At 37.4% G+C, this 22,174-nt stretch overlaps 2 long non-coding RNA genes across 3 annotated transcripts in view; one reads left to right on the top strand and one right to left on the bottom strand.

Annotated features, from left to right (window-relative positions):
• Positions 1 to 8,350, bottom strand: part of LOC143677511 (uncharacterized) — a 109,683-nt gene extending 101,333 nt beyond the window's left edge. For both annotated transcript variants that reach the window (XR_013172638.1, XR_013172637.1), the window contains exons 1-2: positions 8,140 to 8,350; positions 7,643 to 7,728 (exon numbers count right to left, since the gene is read on the bottom strand). This is a non-coding gene — a long non-coding RNA (uncharacterized LOC143677511). The remainder of the gene's footprint in view (positions 1 to 7,642; positions 7,729 to 8,139) is intronic.
• A 92-nt stretch (positions 8,351 to 8,442) lies between these two features.
• On the top strand, positions 8,443 to 18,818 carry LOC143677512 (uncharacterized). The gene is made up of 5 exons (XR_013172639.1): positions 8,443 to 8,761; positions 9,669 to 9,749; positions 12,076 to 12,199; positions 16,612 to 16,752; positions 18,604 to 18,818. It is a non-coding gene; the product is annotated as an uncharacterized LOC143677512 (long non-coding RNA).
• Positions 18,819 to 22,174: the final 3,356 nt, after the last annotated feature.

Raw genomic sequence — 22,174 nt, forward strand, 5'->3', positions numbered from 1 at the left:
CATCCTTTCCTGTTGAAAACACTTCAAAAGATAGGAATACAAGGGAACTTCCTTAAAATGATAGAGGGAATATATGAAAAACCCACAGCTAATATCATCCTCAATGGGGAAAAATTGAAAACTTTCCCCCTAAGATCAGGAACAAGACAAGGATGTCCACTATCACCACTATTATTCAACATTGTGTTGGAGGTTCTAGCCAGAGCAATTAGACAAGAAAAAGAAATACAAGGCATCAAAATTGGAAAGGAAGAAGTAAAACTATCACTGTTTGCAGACGATATGATACTATACGTCGAAAACCCGGAAAAATCCACAACGAAACTACTAGAGCTAATAAATGAGTACAGCAAAGTAGCAGGTTACAAGATCAACATTCAAAAATCTGTTGCATTTCTATACACTAGTAATGAACAAGCTGAGGGGGAAATCAAGAAACGAATCCCATTTACAATTGCAACTAAAAGAATAAAATACCTAGGAATAAATTTAACTAAAGAGACAAAAAACCTATATAAAGAAAACTACAAAAAACTGCTAAAAGAAATCACAGAAGACATAAATAGATGGAAGGGCATACCATGTTCATAGATTGGAAGACTAAATATAGTTAAGATGTCAATCCTACCTAAATTGATTTACAGATTCAATGCAATACCAATCAAAATCCCAACAACTTATTTTTCAGAAATAGAAAAACCAATAAGCAAATTTATCTGGAAGGGCAGGGTGCCCCGAATTGCTAAAAACATCTTGAGGAAAAAAAAACGAAGCTGGAGGTCTCGCGCTGCCTGACTTTAAGGCATATAATGAAGCCACAGTGGTCAAAACAGCATGGTACTGGCATAAAGATAGATATATCGACCAATGGAATCAAATAGAGTGCTCAGATATAGACCCTCTCATCTATGGACATTTGATCTTTGATAAGGCAGTCAAGCCAACTCACCTGGGACAGAACAGTCTCTTCAATAAATGGTGCCTAGAGAACTGGATATCCATATGCAAAAGAATGAAAGAAGACCCATCTCTCACACCCTATACAAAAGTTAACTCAAAATGGATCAAAGATCTAAACATTAGGTCTAAGACCATAAAACAGTTAGAGGAAAATGTTGGGAGATATCTTATGGATCTTACAACTGGAGGCGGTTTTATGGACCTTAAACCTAAAGCAAGAGCACTGAAGAAGGAAATAAATAAATGGGAACTCCTCAAAATTAAACACTTTTGTGCATCAAAGAACTTCATCAAGAAAGTAGAAAGACAGCCTTCACAATAGGAGACAATATTTGGAAATGATATATCAGATAAAGGTCTAGTATCCAGAATTTATAAAGAGATTGTTCATCTCAACAACAAAAAGACAGCCAACCCAATTACAAAATGGGAAAAAGACTTGAACAGACACCTACCAGAAGAGGAAATACAAATGGCCAAAAGGCACATGAAGAGATGCTCAATGTCCCTGGCCATTAGAGAAATGCAAATCAAAACCACAATGAGATATCATCTCACACCCACCAGAATGGCCTTTATCAACAAAACAGAAAATGACAAGTGCTGGAGAGGATGCGGAGAAAGAGGCACACTTATCCACTGTTGGTGGGAATGTCAAATGGTGCAACCACTGTGGAAGGCAGTTTGGCGGTTCCTCAAAAAGCTGAATATAGAATTGCCATACGACCCAGCAATACCATTGCTGGGAATATACTCAAAGGACTTAAGGGCAAAGACACAAACGGACATTTGCACACCAATGTTTATAGCAGCGTTATTTACAATTGCAAAGAGATGGAAACAGCCGAAATCTCCATCAACAGAAGAGTGGCTAAACAAACTGTGGTATATACATACGATGGAATACTATGCAGCTTTAAGACAGGATAAACTTATGAAGCATGTAATAACATGGATGGACCTAGAGAACATTATGCTGAGTGAGTCTAGCCAAAAACTAAAGGACAAATACTGTATGGTCCCACTGATGTGAACAGACATTCGAGAATAAATTTGGAATATGTCCTTGATAACAGAGTCCAGCAGGAGGTAGAAACAGGGTAAGATAATGGCCAATTGGAGTTGAAGGGATACAGACGGTGTAACAGGACTAGATACAAAAACTCAAAAATGGACAGCACAATAATACCTAATTGTAAAGTAATCATGTTAAAACACTGAATGAAGCTGCATCTGAGCTATAGGTTTTTGTTTTGTTTTGTTTTGATTTTACTATTGTTACTTTTATTTTTTTCTCTATATTAACATTCTATATCTTTTTCGGTTATGTTGCTAGTTCTTCTAAACCAATGCAAATGTACTAAGAAATGATGATCATGCATCTATGTGATGATGTTAAGAATTAATGATTGCATATGTAGAATGGTATGATCTCTAAATGTTGGGTTAATTTCTTTTTTTCCGTTAATTAAAAAAAAAGAGAGAGAGAGAAGGGATAATTGGAGCTGAAGGGATACAGACTGTACAACGGGACTGGATATAAAAACTCAGAAATGGACAGCACAATACTACCCAATTGTAATGCAATTATGTTAAAACACTGAATGAAGCTGCATGTGAGGTATAGGTTTTTTGTTTTTGTTTTTTTTTTTTTCTTTCTATTATTGTTTTAATTCTTATTCTGTTGTCTTTTTATTTCTTTTTCTAAATTGATGCAAATGTACTAAGAAATGATGAATATGCAACTATGTGATGTTATTAAGAATTACTGATTGTACATGTAGATTGGAATGATTTCTAATTGTTTTGTTAATTCTTTTTTTAATTAATAAAAAAATAATAAAAAAAGAAAAAAAAAGAAAACAAGCTACAGAATAAATTAATCAAGGAAATCAGATGCTTAGACACCAACAAAATATCACAAGTCATACTAGGAAGCATGAGGATTTGGCTCAGTCAGAGGAACAAATGAACACTTCAAACGAGATAGAGGAGTTGCAACAACTAATTAAAGATGTTCAAACAAATCTTCTGTAAATTAAAAAAATGAGCTGAATGAAGATAAAGCAAAAGAGATGAACAATATAAAAAAGCCATTGGGTGATCATAAGAAATACTTGAAAGCCTGAAAAACAAATGGCAGAAATTATGGGGATGAAAGGCATAACAGAAATGATGAAAAACACAATGGAGACATCCAACAGCAAATTTGAAGAGGCAGAAGAAAGGATTAGTGAACCAGAGGACAAAATATCTGAAATCCTACACACAAGAGAACAGATAGGGAAAGGAATCGAAAAATATGAGTAGGGAGTTATGGAACTGAATGACAATATGAAACACATCTATATACCTATTATAGGTGTCTCAGAAGGAGAAGAGAAGGGAAAAGGGACAGAAAGAGTAATGGAGGAAACAATCACCGAAAAATTCCCAAATCCTATAGAAGACATAAAATTACAGATCCAAGAAGCAGAGGGTACTCCAAACAGAACAGATCTAAATATACCTACTCCATGACTAACCAGACTGTCAAATGTTAAAGACAAAGAGAGTTTTCTGAAAGCAGCAAGAAAAAAGTTTTCTATTACATCCATCCACTACATGTGGATTTCTCAGCAGAAACCATGGAGGCATGTGAGTAGGCAGTGGTATGACATATTTAAGACATGGAAAGAGAAAAACTGCCAACCATGGATACTAAACCCATCAAAATTTCCCTTCAAGAATGCAGGAGAGTTGAAAATATTTTGAGACAAGCAGACCCTGACAGAGTTTGTGAACAAAAAAAAGCTGTTCTGGAAGTAATACTAATGGGAGCACTACAGGTAGATAGAAAAAGACAGGAGAGAGGGAGAGGTTTAGAGATGAGTACAGAAAGAAGGTTAATCAGTAAGGGTAAAAAGAGAGGAAAAAAAAAAGATATGGCATATAAAATCCAAAAGACAAAATACTAGAAGAAAGTACTGCCTTTCCAGTAATAACAATAAATGTTAATGTACTAAACTCCCAGTCAAAAGACATAGCCTGGTCAAATGGATTAAAAAACAGGACCCATCTATATGCTGTTTACAAGAGACTCATTTTAAACCAAGGACACAATGTTTGAAAGTGAAAGGCTGGAAAAAGATATTTCATACAAACAACAACCAGGAAAGAGCAGGTGTAGGCATACTAATACCCAACAAATTAGACTTCAAGTGTAAAATAATTAAATAATTAAAAAATAAAATAATATTGAGCATGTAACAATGTGGATCAACCTTTAAGATATTATGCTGAGTGAAATTAGCAAGAAACAAAAGAACAAATAATGTATACTCTCACTAATATGAACTAATATTATTGAATGAACTCTGAGAATTAAACAATTAAAAGAGACAAAGAAGGACACCATATATTAATAAAAGGGAGAATTCATCAAGAGTTAAAGTTAAGAACCCAGGTCATCAGGAGTTAGAAAGAGGGTTAAGATTGGGCCTATGGTACTGAAGGATCACACACTGTGTGAAAGGACTGACTGTAAAAATTCAGAAATGGATAGCACAATCAGGCCAGAACTTAGAGTTGTATCTTGGAAGAGCTAAGTGAAGGCCCACAGATGCTTACAGAGGAAACTACTGGCATCAGAAGCTAGAAGCAATGGAACCACAAACAAGGACCATCAGATGCCAGCCACGTGCATTCTCAGCTGATAGGCATCAGCCTTTCCTGAGGGAAGGTAACCTCTTGTTGGTGCCTTAATGTGGACATTCTCATGGCCTTAAAACTATATAAATAAATAATAAGGGAGATGGGTAAAATAAATTGGGTGGATTAAAGTATTAGTGGTCAGTGAGAGGGAGCGGTATGGGATATATGAGTTTTTTCTTTTTACTTCTTTTTCTGGAGTGATGAAAGTGTATTAAAAATATTCATAGTGATGAATACACAACTATGTGATGATGTTGTGAGCCACTGATTGTATACTGTGGAGGGACTATATGTGTGTGAAGATTTCTCACTAAAAATATTTTTTTAAAAAAGAGACCTGCAAAATGATGATCAGTTAAACGTGGGCAATTGTAAAGTTCTAGAATAAGTTAAATACAACATCAAATAAGAGCCTTAACACAAAGCCTTAACACAAAGTAATAGGTATTATTTTTTTATTATACATCAAAATAAACCATAAGCAAGAGAAAGAACTAACTTTCAAAGTTAACTCATCAAGATAATTAGATGCCTAGGTATTAGAAAAAAAGTCAAGCCAGGCCATGGTTTCTTTGACTTTACACATAAAGAACAAGCAACAAAATATGTATGAATAGGACCTCCTTAAAATTAAAAACCTTTGTGCATCAAAGGACTTTAAGAAAGTGAAAAGACAACTTACTCAATGGGAAAAAATAATGGAAACCATATATCTGATAAAGGTTTAATATCTAGAATATAGAAAGAAATTCTACAACTTAACAATAAGAACACAAACAAAATGGGCAAAAGACTTGAATAGCCATTTCTCCAAACAGGAAATACAAATGGCTAAAAAAGCACAAGAAAAGATGCTCAACTTCAGTGGATATTAGCGAAGTGCAAATCAAAACCACAGTGAGATATTTCCACAGTAGAATGGCCAAAATTTTAAAAACAGAAAACTACAAGTGCTGGGCGGGATATGGAGAAATAGGAACACTCATTTATTGCTGATGGGAATGTAAAATGGCGCAGCCACTGTGGCAATTTGGCAATTCTCAGGTAGTCAAGTATGGAACTGCCATATGATCCAGCAATCCTGCTATTAAGTATATATTCAGATGAACTGAAAGCTGGGACCTAAACAGACCTGAACACAAATATTCATTGAGTGATTATCTTTTACAATTGTCAAAAGATGGAAGTAACCCAAGTGTTCACTAAATGATGAATCAATAAACAAAACATGGTATATACATACAAAGGAATATTGTTCAGTAGTAAAAATCAATGAATTCCTAATGCATGCAAGAACACGGATGAACTGTGAGGACATGTTGAGTGATCCAAAAGGACAAATACTGAATGATCCTGCTGTATAAACTAATTATAATAAGCAAACTCACAGAGCCAAAAATCTATAATATAGGTTTACCAGCACGCAGATTGGAGTTAGAGAATGGGAAGTTGAGGCTTAGTCTATACAGAATTTCTATTTGGGCTGATGGTAAAGGTTTCAAAGTAGATGGTGATAATGGTAGTATATTATTGTTAGTGTAAACAAAAGCACTGAAATATATAAATGAACATGGTTAAAAGGGGAACTTCATGTTTGAATACAAATCAAATACAAGACTGTATAACAAAATGGACCATATTGTAAACAATGGACTATACTTAATAACACAAGCATGAGAAGTGTTTCATGAATAACAATGTACTATACTAATACAAAGAGGTAATAGTAGGGTAGTATATGGGGGAAAAATACACCTAATGTAAATAATGGATGAAAGAACTATTTTAATAAGGTTTCATCAATTATAACAAACGTAATTACTGTTGAAAAATACAACTATTTTTCAAAAGTTCTTTCATCTAAGGTGTTGTTGGTGGAGTGGTATACAGGAATCCTGTATTTTATACATGATTATTTTGTAACCTCACAATCTCTCTAATAAAAAATGGATTAGGTCTACGTATCTTATTTGTAAGTCTGTTCATGGTTTATTGTTTACTGAGCAAAGCATGTTTCCCATTTTTACAAAACTGGCCAACCAATTTTGTGTATGCATGGTGTATAAGTTTGTATGAACATGGAGGAAGGTGTGAAAATATACACCCCAGATGCTTCTACTGGTTACTGGGTGTTAGAGTGATAATAGATTTTTTTTTTTTTTTTTTTTTTTTGCATGGGCAGGCTCCAAGAATCGAATCCAGGTCTCTGGCATGGCAAGTGAGAATTCTGCCACTGAGCCACCATCGCACCACCCAATATTATTTTTATGTATACATTCTTGGATTGTTTTAATGGTATAGTGCGAATAAGTATATCCTAATTATGAAATCATTACAAAATTTTTTAATTTAAAATTGGCTTTAATAAAAGCTATTAATAATACAGCATAATTAACGCATCTTAGTGCCAGAGGAACATCTTTAAAATTGACTATTGCCAAACATTAAATGCAGTCCCTGAAGCAAACTGCACAGACCTGTATAAAATAGGAAGATGGTATTTTAGTTCTTTGGTGACTAAACCAACTACCATGCAATGGGTTGGCTTCCACAACCCATTTACTGGCTTACAGTTTTGAGACTAGGAGAAGTCCAAACAAAGGCATCATCAAGGTTTTGCTTTCTTTTCAAAGACTGGTAGTTCTGGGACTGGCTGTCCATGATCTTTTGTCCTAGGCTCCTCTATCACTCTGGCCTGTCCCATCTACTTCCAGTTCTACTGACTTTCAGCTTCTGACTCCTCCTCTTTGTGGCCCTCTTTTCTCTCTGTGACCTCCCCTATAAGGCCTTCAATAATAGCATTATTGGGCAACACCGCATGTGAAGTAACCTCATCAAAAGAACATGTTTATCTGGGATACACACCTTCTAACCACCACAGATAGCAACTTAACAAAATAAGGTGGTTTATCCACTGGGGTTTTACAATTAGTATTTCATTAATAATTATATTTATATTTAAAAGACATGGCATACACACAACACCTACCTTAGTAAAATGAATCAAGGGTGTGGTTACTTCTTGTAATCTTCTGAATTTAATGCCAGCCCATGTTACGGAAACGAAGGCAGGAGCTAAGAAATATAGAGAAATACAGAGACAATCACAATCCTTCCTCATCGGACGGGCCCCGTGATTCCTCAATGAGGCGTCTGAGAGGTTGACTGTGAGTCAAGACATAAAATCCCATGTCCCAATTCACACTCATTATCTTCCTACCCCTCTTCCAAAATTCTCCCCCTTTTAAGGAACACCCAATACCTAGTTAGACATTTCCGTCTTCTTCGTTTCTTCCCCTTTTGCTTTTCCCTTTCCTCCAACCCTTTAGTTGTTAACTCGTCTCAGCTTCACCTCTGGAACGCTTCTGCCCTTGCCCTCTCTCCGCCCACGAGTCACGTTTTGAGGGGACCAGCTCATAACGCTGGAGCCGCCCTGCCAAAAAACTCCAGAATACTTTGTCAGGTCTACTCAACCTTCACACTCACCTCCTTCTGCCTTCTGGTCACCATTATATTCTGTCCTGTGGTGTGAAAGTCCTTAGCCCAGGAGAAACCGCACCTTCTCTAGGAGCAGTGGACGTGGGCGGCCGGAAGTACGGCAGCCCGAGGAGCAAGGCCGCCACGGGCGGAAGTGGGAAGGCCAATGGACACGCTGAGTTTCCGGGCAAAGGTCAGGTGTCCAGTGGGCGGGACCTTCCCCCCCGCAGTGAACGGTAGGAGACCTCTTGCCTCAAAGGCTGGTGAGAGGCCCGAGGCAGACGTTTTTTACTCTGACGGAAAGAAAAAAAAATAGAGGTGGAGCTAGAGTCTGGAAACTTCGAGATCTCTGGCGAAAGTGCCGGAAGATAGATTTGTGAGATACGGCCGTGAAGTCCTGCGGAGATTAAACCCCAGACCCAGCTAATTAGGAGAGAATAGACGGTGTGAAGGGCGCAGAAAGATCGCCGGGATTGGGCAAGACCTCGCCTCTTCAACGATTATTGTGTTAGAATGTGACGTTTATGGGGGAAGGGGCCGAAGGAAGAAAATACTATGTTGACATTGTTTTAGGAACATCGTTCCGTAACAGACTCTAACAGTATTAAAGATAATTCAAATAACGCATGAGGTTTGTTTTAACCGGAAAACTTACACCCAGAAATCTTCAGAAGCATTTGTGTTGTGGGTTGTCTTAAGAAATTTGTTAGATAAAACAATTGGGTTTTGGGTTGTTTAAGAAATTTGTCCTTAGTGTTTTAATCCAGAGGTTGGGTAGTTAAGAAGTTTAACTTGATGATAATTGCAGAAAGGAATAAATTTATGGCCATTAATGTAGGTAGGCTCTTCAACTAGTACCTTCACAGGCACGGAAATGGATGAACTCCAAACAAATTTAAAATAAATATAATGAAAGGAAGTAAAAACTGTCTGGATTAAAATGTGTATTTCATTGACTAAAAGCTTACTGACTTGTAGCTTCCGTCTGAATTTCCCAACGCGTTATTTTGACTGATCAAAATACTAAGATAGATCTGATAAACTTGACTTTATTTAGAGTAGGTTTTTTTTAGCACTGATTCCTCTCATTCCCACATGTGAGAACTATCCTGAAGTAATTTAGTGTTCTGAATTTTATTTAATGCTTCCTTGGATGGATTTGTGAATTTATCAGTAATGACCCAGGAGTAACAACACATCATAGTTATTTTATTCCAAATGAGCTAGCTGTTAGGGAATTCTGATATCAGGCTTTTTATTTTATAAGTAAGAAAGACTGGAGTCAATTTCCCAAATTCTATTCCACTGCTTCAGCAGGGTTCTGTCCTTGCTTATATGACATCAAGACCACTTAACATATGTCTTCTCCTGGGGAAGCAATTCTGCCAGTCTTGTGAACTCCAGCCTCTTTTGCAACAAAATAATCACATTAAGTGTATTTCAACTCATTGGCTAGATGTTGTATAGATTCAACAATGACAAAATATATTTAATTAAAGTATATTTTAATTTTAATTTTTTAATTTTTCTATTTCCAGAAGTTGAAATTTGTGCTCCTGTGAAAGAAAGGAAATATGTTTTCAGCGTTCAAATTTTGTGCAATAGACTATTTATATGAGGTAGAGTTCTACTGGCTCATTACTCTTTTACTAAGAATTTTATATTAAAAAAATTTCTGAATTCAGTATATAATTTTGCAGCAACCTAAGAGTCTAAGTACTTTTAAATTTTACTTTTAAAATTACTTCCCACATACTTTAAAATGCCAGTTTTAGGAAGAAATTGTCAACATGAACTTGAAGCTGTCAGCAGAAAAAAAATAAATTATTAGCAAGTTTGGGGTGCTTTTAGCAACAATTTTGAGAGATTTTTCTTGAAAGGAATGGGAGAAAAGCAATCCCATCTATCTTTATAATAGTAACAGCATGCTTTGAGCACTTATTAGGGCAAAACCTTTTATATTTTAATGGATTATATAATTTCATCATCAGAACCACTCCATGAAGTAGATATTATTATTAATATCCCAATTTTACAGATTAGAAAACTGAATTCTAGAGGAGTTAAATGGATTGTTTTGTTACAACCAAGAGTCAAATCCAGGAAAATGAAGAAACTATTTGGAGTAGTAGTAGTAACAGGTCCACTTCTTAGTTCATTGTTTTTGTGATCTTAATTAACAAGTTAAATTCTAGTTTTCTTTATAACCTTGTCCCCATCTACCATGAAATAAGTCCTCCAATATAACAAAAATTGTGTTACATTTTATAAGAAATAAGAAAGACATATATAGCATTTTCAGGTTTTATTATTCTTCTAGTTCTGAGGGAAGCAAATGTATTGTTATAAGATGTGCATGGTAGGAAAGCAGATGTCATCATGACATTGAAATATTTACAAATATATTGATCACTTGCAAAATTAATATATGCTTAGGGTGGGCCATGGTGGCTCACCTGCCATGCCAGAGACCTGAGTTCAATTCCCAGTGCCTGCCTATGCAAAACAACAACAAAAAATTAATATACACTTAAATATCCTCAAACTTTTATCTTTGTCCATGGTATCTTATTTTCATGTTGATTGTGCACCACACTCCATGACACAAGACAGATGTGATAATAATCCATGGAAAATCTTGCAAATGAAGCAGGATTTTTAAAAGTTCATGAAAACAGTGTTGAAGAAACACTTAAATGACAGGTGAAATTATTGTCAAATGAAGATCTTGCAAAATTAGATCCATTAATAGACACAAGGAAGAAAATGGTTTTAATACCAAAGGAGTTGGAGATCCTTTGGGTAAATAAAGTTTTCAAATATTTTCTAAAAATATCTTCTTTATAATCAAAGGTGAAATAATATTTTATGCATATTATCATATAGAATAGTTTGTGGGGAATTTATGACAAAAAGCAATAAAAATATAGCTAAATTTTATAAAATATAAAACTTAATTTTCATAACTTTATTTCATTTTTTAGGATAAAGTACTAATTAAACACTCTATCCTATTTACTATGAACCTCTGGTCCTCATATTGACTGTAAATTGGCTTTAAGTGACCTTTTCTCTGTACCCTGTAGTCTTGGATAATGAGGACCTCTTATTTCACTTTTTCTAATACCTTTGGCAAACATAAAACTCCTGGGGAATGATGTAATAAACTATCATTTGTCCAAATGCGTTAGAATAATGAATTTTACAGGAATCTAAGACTTACTGGGGAAGACTTCAAAGAGGAGATATTATTTAATATGAGCCTTAAAAGATGGATAGGATTTTGATAGGTAGGGATAGTAGGACATTTCAAGCCTGTGGACATGGCATTGATGAGGGAGTGACCACTGAGTATTAAGGCGATTAGTAAAGATATTAACCTTTTTAGGGAGTATTCAAAAATGATGGAAATAAATTTGGAAAAAAATGACGGAGTCAAATTACAGAGAACTTTGACTAATTTAGAAGTATACTTAACTGATTTAACATACCTTTTAGAGACAGGGTTTTCTTTATTAGATACATATTTTTAAAAACATTTTCCTGGTTGTATCAATTGCAGAGGTTATAGAAACCTAAAAGTTAAAATATCTACATTATACTGCCAAGTGAAAAAAAGCACATTCCTAAATGTTATATAAATGGTGTATGGTCCCATTTTTTTTGTCAGACACACATATATTTTTGTCTTACTTAGATATAAATCTGTAAGAAAAAAATACATCAAACCATTACTGATGATCTCTAGGGATTATCAGGGGCCTTGGTTTATTGGGAACCTTGACTTTCTCAATTAAATAGTTATGTGTTATTTGATATTTTATAATGGGCATGTACTGCTTTTAAAGAAAGAATACAAATTTAAAAGAATAGAGGATTCTAATATTCTGAATATTAATTAGTAGTGTGTGTTTAAAGATTTTATCGTCTTACTTTCTTGTACAGAACCTATTTAGAAAGAAGTTTTGCAAAGACTCTTTAATGCTTTGATTCCCTTCATGTTAATATGAAGATGAAAATTTTCATCCAGGAATTACTGATGATAAGTTTTGGAAGCTATGGATAAGAGGTATACTTTGGTTTTATTACTCAAAAATCTGTCTTATCCCCACAGCTTAGGATAATAAGTTATTTTAAAATGCAATGCTTTCTCGTTAAATAATGACATATTTATCATGTCAAAATTTCAAGAAGTTTAGAAGACAGTGGTTTTATTGCAGAATTTAGGTGAAAAATTAGGAATTGGGAAGTTATACTGTATATATCTATATATATGAATAAACCAAAAGATGTGTAGGTGATGAAATTTAGATATTATAACATTGTAAGCATTTATTGCATTGTAATAGGATCTTGGCCTAGACTATATAAAGAGCTACTTTAAATAGTAATGATACACTGAATGTAAAATTATTTTTTAATGTATATATGTCATATATCATTTTTCACTTTTATGAAACCTCTTAGGGAAAAAGTAACCTTATTAGAGGAGTCAAGTCTCTTAACATTTATTTAGTAAGTACTATGTGCTGGGCACTAACAGATGCTGAGGATATAGCTGTTAATAAGGCATAGAAATAGTCCATATCCTCAGTGGGTTTTCAGATTGGTAAGTGGGATGCAGCAAAAACTGTTAAATATTTAAGCTAATATCTGATAGTAATAAATGTATAGAAAAGATACAATAGGATAATGTGATATATACTTCAGGAATGGGAAGTACTGTTTCCTAAGTAGTTTAGGGAAGGGCTTCTGTGAAGATGTAGACATTCAAATTGAGACCAGAATGGTGAGAAGGAAACAACCATGAAAAGATTTGGGAGGAAAGCCTTTCAAGCAAGGGCAAAGTTCTTGACTCAGGAATGAATTTGTTGTGTATGAGGACCATAAAATTAGGCCATTGTTATGGGATAATGAAAAAGGGGAGATCAGAGCAGTAGGCAGTTGCTGAATGATAGAAAGCCTTGTAAACTGCAGTATGGAGTTTGTTTGTTTATTTATTTTTAGTATGACTGATGAGGAAACAACTGGTCAATTTTAAGCAATGGGTGAAAAAATCTGATTTATGTTTGAGAAAGATCATTCCAGTTGTCTGGAGGATAGAAGAGATGGTGGTTAAGAGGCAGGAGCAGAGGTAGGGTAATCAGTCAGAAAACAATAGTAATGGTCTAGAATCTAGAATACTCACTGAATCTAAACTCTAGGAAAAATTGCTTGTTATAAGCCTACTTACTATAAGGACTAGCCTTTATAGTAATGGAGATGTGAAAAGTGTTTAAAATTGGGACTATTGTAGAAGTCCAGCAGTGAGGGAGAGAAAAAAAGAAAGAAAAATAAAGAATGTCTCCTAGGTTTTTGACCTGAGCAACTAGGTAGTTGGCAGTGCCATTTTCTGAGATAGAGAAAAGTTCATGGGGAAGCCAATTTGTGTGAAGAATCAATAATTCTTCTTTGACCAAATTAAAATACCTATTAGGATAGTCTTCCAGGAAGATGGCCAAATATAGTAGCTCAAGTTTAGCCCTGCTCCATGAGAAAGTTAGAAAAGGGACAGGAGGGTGACTAAGGCAGCAATTCAGAACTGAAGCTGACCTGGGAGAGCCTTCTGCATCTCATAGGGTACCCTGGTTGCAGAGGCCAAGGAACTGAGAACCAGAGGGCTGGAGCCTGGCATGGAGATGCAGAGCCCACAGGAGTACATGGTCAGGAGTCGGGGACTAGGAAGTAAGCCAGGCCCCATTCCTTGGGTGCGCTGTCCTCACCAGGGCAGCCCTGTACTGGTGACTCACTCCCCACCCCACACATGCGATGCTGGTCACCTGCTCCTATTCCCAGCACTCCAGGCGCCCCCCACCCCACCAGGCCCCAATGCACGTACCTGCCCCACATCCCCATCCCAAGTGCAGCCCAGCCTACCTCTCCTGCACGCCCCTGGAACACTACCTCCCCCTCCCTGTTCCCTGCTGGCTATTGCCAGCACATAAAGGCTGATGGCACTAACTTCCATACCCAGGTTACCCTGGCCCCCCTGCCCATAGTGTTACACAGCCTCACCCTGCCGCCCCCCGCCCCCAAGCTGTGCACATCAATTTTTGGCACTCCTAGGCCGACAGGCCCCAAATCACATCATTCAGCTCTGAGAACCTCAGTTTACAGCAGTCCTAGAACCATGCAGGCACACGGCCCTCAGCCATACTTCCCAGCTCTGAGAAAGTGCTGACCTGCACAGCCAGGTCACATCTGCCCCCAGTCCACAAAGGTATAATGCTGACCTATGCATGCACACAAAGGGCCCTGTGCCTTAGACCAGCGCACACCAGGGTTATGCCTCCCAGACTGGTGCACCTGCACAGCTAAATCCTCTCTGACTGCTGGGCACCCACATTCACAAGCACAGCAAAACATCCCCAACTTGTGCCTCTACCTACCCTGAAACAAATCACCACACTGAGCGCCCCACCCCATACCATGCTCCCTGCTGTACAACCATCCTGCAAACACAAGGCCTTAGACTGTTGAAAGAAATCAATTCACAAAGTAAATCAATCAAGATATATACATGCCACAAAGACAGCAGAAGATCATTAAGCATGTCACAATGCAGACAGTATAGACCAAATTAAAACACCAGAGGAGACACAGACTTTGGAACAACTAATCAAAGGTGTTCATACAACTCTACTTAATAAAATAAGTGAGGTAGCAAATAGCAGAAAGGAGATCAAGAAGGCAGTAGAAGAGCATAAAGAGGAATTTGAAAGAATAAATAGAAAAATAGCTAATAACACAGAGATTAAAGACTCTGTTGACCAAATAAAAAACATACTAGAGGCACACAACACCAGATTTGAAGAGACAGAAGAAAGAATAAGTATACAGAGGACAGGATAACTGACTTGGAAGATTCAAAACAGCAAATGGCAAAAAAAAGATGAAAAAAATTGAATTGGATCTCAGGGAAATGATAGACAAAACAAAGCGCACAAATGTAAGAATCATTTGTGTCCTAGAAGGAGAAGAGAGGAGTAAAGGGCTAGGAAGAGTAGTTCAGGATATAATGGAGTAAAACTTCCCAATCCTCATAAAGGATATAAATATACAAGTCAAAGAAGCCCAAAGAACTCCACACAGAATAAATCCAAATAGGCCTTCCCCAAGACACATAATAATCAGTCTGTGAAATGTTGACGAGAAGCAGAAAATCCTGAAAGTGGCGAGAGAAAAACATTCTACTACATACAAGGAAATGTATAAGACTGAGTTCAGACTACTCAATTAGCACCCTGGAGGTGAGAAGGCACTAATATGATATATTCAAGATCCTGAAAGAGAAAGACTTCCAGCCAAGAATTCTGTACCCAGTCAAATTGTGCTTCAAAAGTTAGGGAGAGGGTGGGCCATGGTGGCTCAGCAGGCAGAGTTCTCGCCTGGCACACCAGGGATCCGGGTTCAATTTCCAGGGCCTGCCCATGCCATATATATATATATATACTGAGAGAGATTAAAGTTTTCACAGGCAAAGATTTCCTGAAAGAATATGTCAAAAAGAGACTGGCCCTACAGGAAATACTAAAAGGTGTTCTGCCGGCTGAAAAAAAAAAAAAAGACAGGAGAGGGAGGTCTGGAGGAGGGCACAGAATTGAAGAGTACTACTAAGGGTAATTTAAACAATACAAAAAGAAAGAGAGAAAAGAACATATAAGTCTGACAAATAAAATTTAAAATGGTAAGATGATGGATTCAAGAAACACCTTTTCAGTAATATCTTTGAATATTAACAGACTAAACTTACCAATTAAAAGACGCAGATTGGCAGAATGAATTAAGAAACATAATCCAGCTATATGCTGCTTACAAGAGACTCATCTCAGACACATGGATACAAATAGATTGAAAGTGAAAGGATGAAAAAAGATTTTCCAAGCAAGTTGCAACCAAAGAAAGCAGGAGCAGCTATACTAATATCAGGCAAAATAGATTTTAAATGTAAAAACATCATAAGAGACAAAGAAGGATGGTATATACTAATTAAAGGGCCAATTCACCAAGAGGATATAACAATCATAAATGTTTGTGCTCTCAATCAAGGAGTTCCAAAATACATGAGGCAGATATTGGCAAAACAGAAGGGAGTGATAGATGTTTCAATAATAATAATAGGAGACTTCAGTACACCACTATCCTGTTATAGATAGAGCAACCAGACAGAAAATCAACAAGAAAATAGAGAATTTAAATAGCTTGGTAAATGAATTAGACCTAAAAGACATATACAGGTTTATGGGACATAGCTAACAAGTCCTTACCACAGCCTTGCTCAGACATCCCCTCCCTTAAAATGCACCCAGGGAACAAGGTCTATATAAAATCTCTTAACCCTTACCCTTTAACGGGCATTTGCACAGGACCATACCTAGTTCTCCTCACAAGCCCCACTGCAGCAAAGCTTTCTAACTTCTCATCTTGGATACATTTTTCCAGGCTAAAGCCTGCTCCAGCTCCAGAGAACAGCAACCAACAAACAGACTTGCCAACATACAATCAACAAAATTCTCAACTATCACCTAGCTACACCTGAGAAAAACAAGGAGACCTTAAATTATGAATCCAGAAAATGTCCAGGTGAGATCCCCCAACCTAGCTCTTTAAATGCCATCTCTGGCCAAAATTAGCACAATAGGTCTCTTCCTGCTCACGTTCCTCCTCATACTATCTCTCATCCTCCTGTCAATCCTTGAAAAGATCCACCACCCCCTACCGGCCATAAATATAATAATCCCTTTATCTGGTAGCACTCTCCATGAATAACATTTCACAGACATCCCTTCATTCCTTTTTCTAAATAATTACTGTCAACATCAGCTCTCACTCATCTCCTATTAATCAATCACACTTTTAAATGTTATCCTGGACCTCTGGCTACACAGTGATTTACAGGATTACACATCTTTACAAATGCATTTTTATGTTTTCATACTCCTCCTCCTCACTCTGAAATAGAATGTGATTTCTACTCAGAAATAATTCTTCTTTACTTGTTCATAACTCTCCTTTCTCTTTATACAATATGAAACTAACCATAACCATTTTACTCCTTTCTCCTATGATACTTGCATCCCTAATCCATGCAACCCCAATCTCCTATACTCCCTGGTTAACAACATCCCACAATTCTTATACTTGTACGCATGTTAGATCGGTCCTGATCTCACAAAACCACCCACCATCATTCCAGCCTCAGAAAAAAACAAAGGACAACACTGACATGTATAGCCAAGCTCTCCTAGAAACAATTCTCCCAGAAACCCCCAAGCAATATCCCCCCCAAGCAATATCCTCATTCATGCACCTCCAAGTTCTCATGTAAACATTCTTCTAGTCCCCCCGAGCATGCATTGGCAAATTTTTGGTCCAAAATTAATGAAAAATATCCATTGAATTTCTTTCAAATCCCAACTGTCCTCTGCTCTATACTTTCACCTCAAAATCAACAAATTAAAATTCCCGATATATGGCAATGCCAACACATTCCAGGAGGTTCCTTTCATAGAGTCCATTCCATCACTGCAATGTACACTCTGCCTCACATTTTCACTCCAAAACGCACAAACAATGAGTGGCTCCGGGGGTTGTCTTTGTGTACTGTTAGGAAACCTCACCCCATAAGTTCCCCTAGCAGCACCAAAAGTTCTCACTATTCCTGGCATGAAAATAGTACTTCCAACCCACTACCAAACCCATCTATGGCATTTCACCTTTCACATTCTGCTGTTAGGCTTGCAACAACCTTCTAAGAAAAGTGCCTCCAGAACTGAACCCTCCGATGTTTTTTATTTCCTCAAAATACTTCCAACATCTTCTTTCTCTTTGGCCAAACCTCTACTAGACCTTCCACCCTTTCTGGCAGGGACGATGTTCCCTGGTCCATGCTGTACCTAGGGCCAGGATGACAAACCATTCTGCCGCCCTTACATCCACACTGAGATTGAGAAGGGCCTTATTCCTTCCCACCGTCACTTTATTTAGTGCCGTAAGTGTAGCAGGAGCAATAACAGGATCCTCCGCATTAGTATTATCACAGACAAAACAGACTGAACTCGCAAAAAGCTTCTCTGAACTCACAAACAAATTCAGAGCAGATCTGAAAGCTCTTAATGCCCAAAACCAGTCACTAACAGAAGTAGTGCTATGGAACAGGAGGGCACGAGATGCCCTCACAGCAGTCCAAGGAGGAACATGCACATATCTAGGAGAAACCTGTTGCTTCTAAATGAATTAATCAGACAAAATTCAAGAAGTCATAAAAGATTTGAGAGACATAGGTAACAACTTACAAAACAAATACCTCAGCAGAAGATGGTCGTCATCTTTATTGCTACTCTTTCTTTTTAGTTCCTTCATCCCCATTATATTAGTCACCATAAGCTTCTTAATTTTTGGTCCTTCCCTTCTTAAACTTCTTACCACCTTTAGGGCACAGTACCAGCCCAAACCCAAGAATATGTCAAACATGTGATGCTACCATGGGAATACCAATACCAGCCCTTGTGGAACAAAATGGATGCTCCAGACACCAGAAGGAGGGGAAACAAAATTGAACTCCATCCCCTAACAGCAGGAAGTAACCAGAATGTACTACTTCACCCCCTTCCCTTGCATTCCCCCCACCCCCAGCCTAACCCAATAGTTCTTCCCTACCCATTTTTTCTGCTTTGATGTATGTAACTTTATTAGCTAAGGTCCTCTAGAGAAAAAGAATCAGCAGGAGGTATCTGTAAATATAAAATTCATAAAAGTGTCTCACATAACCATGAGGATGTAGAGTCTGGGTCTGTAGGGTAGGTTACATCTTGCAGCTCCAATGAAGGTCCTCAACAAACTCTCAGGAAAGGCTGGTGTTTCTAGTTTGCTAGCTGCCAGAATGCAATTTACCAGAAACAGAATGGTTTTTAAAAAGGGGAATTTAATAAGTTGCTAGTTCTAAGGCTGAGAAAATGTCCCAATTAAAACAAGTCTATACAAATATTCAATCTAAGGCATCCAGGGAAAGATACCTTGGTTCAAGAAGGCTGATGACATTCACCATTTCTCTTTCAGAGAAGGGCACATAGCAAACATGGCAGTGTCTGCTAGCCTCTTGTTTCATGAGGTTTCCCAGGAGGCATTTTCCTTCTTCATCTCCAAAGTCACTGGCTGATGGACTCTGAAGTTCTCTTGTCCTTCTGTCATGGTTCTGTGGCTCTCTCTCATTCTCAAAAGATCCCTAGCTGGCGGACTCTCTGCTTCTTGATTCTGTGGCATTCTCTGTTGTGGCTTTCTCATGGCTCTGTCATTCTGAAACTTTCTCCAAAGCTTCCTCTTTTATAGGATTCCAGTAAATTAATCAAGACCCACATAGAATGGTTGGAGACATATCTCCACCTAATCAAATTTAATACCCACACTTGATTGTTCATATCTCCATGGAGATAATCTAATTAAAGTTCCCAACATACAGTACTGAATAGGGATTAGAAGAAACCGCGTTGCTCTCACAAGATTATTTTAGGATTAAAACATGGCTTTTGCTAGGGTACATAAATCCTTTCAAAATGGCACAGCAACCATGGGGATGTAAGCGTCCAAGATCTGTAGGGCAGGCGCCAAGCTAGCAACTTTGAAGAAGGTCCTCAGTGAACTCTCAGGAGAGGCTGGCTGCTGAAGCAAGAAGAGTGATCATCTCTTCTGAGTCCTCCTTAAAAGCCTTCCAGTGATTAGATTAAGCATCACTCATTGTAGAAGACACACCCCATAGCTAATTGAAAATGCAATTTTCAGCTGTGCAGCTGTGGATGCCACCAACATGGTCATGATTTAAGTTCACAGCAACAGAAAGGCCAGCACTTGTCTGACCAAAGGACCAGGCACCACCACCTGACCAAGTTGACACATGAACCTGACTGTGACAATAACCAAAGGCTGGGATGTTAGACAAGACCACTTCCCCCATGATGTGACTAGCTCTTAACAGATATTCCCATGCAGCAGTTCCATAATTGGCTAGCCCTTAACAGATATTCCCACACAGCAGGTCTACGATGGCTAGCCATTAACAGATATTTCCACACAGCAGTTCCATAATTGATCCTACACTCACCCTTAGGCAGCTGCATCCACCCTCTGGCAGTTACAGGCCTGCACGACTGCAGCAGCATTAATTAATTGAAGTTAATTTCACCCGACCTAGGCCCCTAGATATAAAGACCCTCTAACTGCTTTCCCAGGTCGGCTGAAGTCTGAGTTCAGCCCTCCACCCCATGCTGGTGTCTGAATAAATTCCTTCACCTGCAATCAGTCTGCCTCTGAGCCTTATTCAAACCTAACAGATACCAGGTTATCCGTCTCAATATACTTATTCCACTGACTGCCTATTATAGAGAGTCATAGGAAAGAGAACTTAATTTATCTAGTGTTTACTGCTTAAATTATTTTTGATATATTTGTAAGTTAATATCAATGATCACTAGAATCTTGAATAGGGCATGAGATTTTGTTGGTTTGTCCAGGTTAGTATGATACCCTGATAAATATCAGAGTGATTTGGACAATGTATAAAGAAGAATTTGCAAAGTCCCCTTGGGGGAATAGGGAGAAAGGGGGAAATATTCAACTTCTGCATTTGGAAAATTTCTGATATTCTCTAAATCAATGGGGACAACCAAATCAATAGGCCAAGCCCTCAGTCTTGGGGTTTACCTCTATGAAACTTATCCCTGCAAAGGATAGGCTAAGCCTACTTAAAATTAGGCCAAAGAGTCTCCTAGAGAACCTCTTTTGTTGCTCAGATATGGCATCTCTTTCTAAGCTGATATGGCAAATGAACTCACTGTCTTCTGCCCCTACATGGGACATGACTCCCAGGGCTGTAAATCTCCCTGGCAACATGGGACAGAAATCCTGGGAAGCTGGGACCTAGCCTCTAAGGGGTTGAGAAAACCTTCTTGACCAAAAGGGGGAAGAGAGAAATGAGGCAAAATGAAGTTTCAGTGCCTGAGAGATTTCAAACTCAGTCAAAAGGTTATCCTGGAGGTTATTCTTACACATTATATAGCTATCTATCCCCTTTTTAGTTTATGATGTATTGGATTGGCTAGAGGGAAGTATATGAAACTGTAGAGCTGTATTCCAGTAGCCTTGTTTCTAAAGATGATTGTATACTGATAGAGCTTTTCCAACATGACTATGTGATTGTGAAAACCTTGTGTCTGATACTCCTTTTATCTAGGGTAGGGACTGATGAGTAAAAAATATTAGGGGGAACAAAGGTTAAAATAAATTGAGTAGATTGAAATATTAGTGGTCAATGAGACGGAGGGAAAAGGGGTATGGCATATATGAGTTTTTTCTTTTTTTTTTTCTTCTTTTGCTGGAGTGATGCAAATGTAAAAAACAAATGATCATGATGATGAATACACAACTATGTGATTATATTGTGAGCCATTGACTGTATACCATGTATGGAATATTTGTATGTCAAGAATGTTTGTATGTTAAGCTTTTACAATAAAAATATTAAAATAAAAATATATATCAATGATCACTAATTAAATTTAACATGCAAGATAATTTACAAAACTCTATTCAGCTTATTTCATTTCTACCCTAATTATTATAACTGAACTTCATTGTTAATTTTAAATATCATGCAGGATTTTAAGTCACTTGTTTTTATTTAATTCAATCATCAAACTCCTATATAAGATCCAGACAGATTAGATAACATTCCCAAAGTTTTCTACCTTATAAAAGGCCTCAGATCCAGATGTGTAGGTATCAGAAAACTGCAAACTTCGCAACCTAAAATAATACATCATTTTTCCCACCAACTTCTATTTGTTTTGGGCAACACAGGGACTCACTTTGATTTCTGTTGTTAGAGTACCATGTAGATTTTCTAGAGAGGTGCAGGAGGGCTATTTCATATGGACATCATGGTTTTGTCTCGACCTGCTATTAGAACTGGCCCTTTTATAAGTACAAGACTATTAAAAATCAGCTTGCTATT

The sequence above is a fragment of the Tamandua tetradactyla genome, chromosome 3, assembly GCF_023851605.1.
Source record: "Tamandua tetradactyla isolate mTamTet1 chromosome 3, mTamTet1.pri, whole genome shotgun sequence".
Classification (NCBI taxonomy): Eukaryota; Metazoa; Chordata; class Mammalia; order Pilosa; family Myrmecophagidae; genus Tamandua; species Tamandua tetradactyla.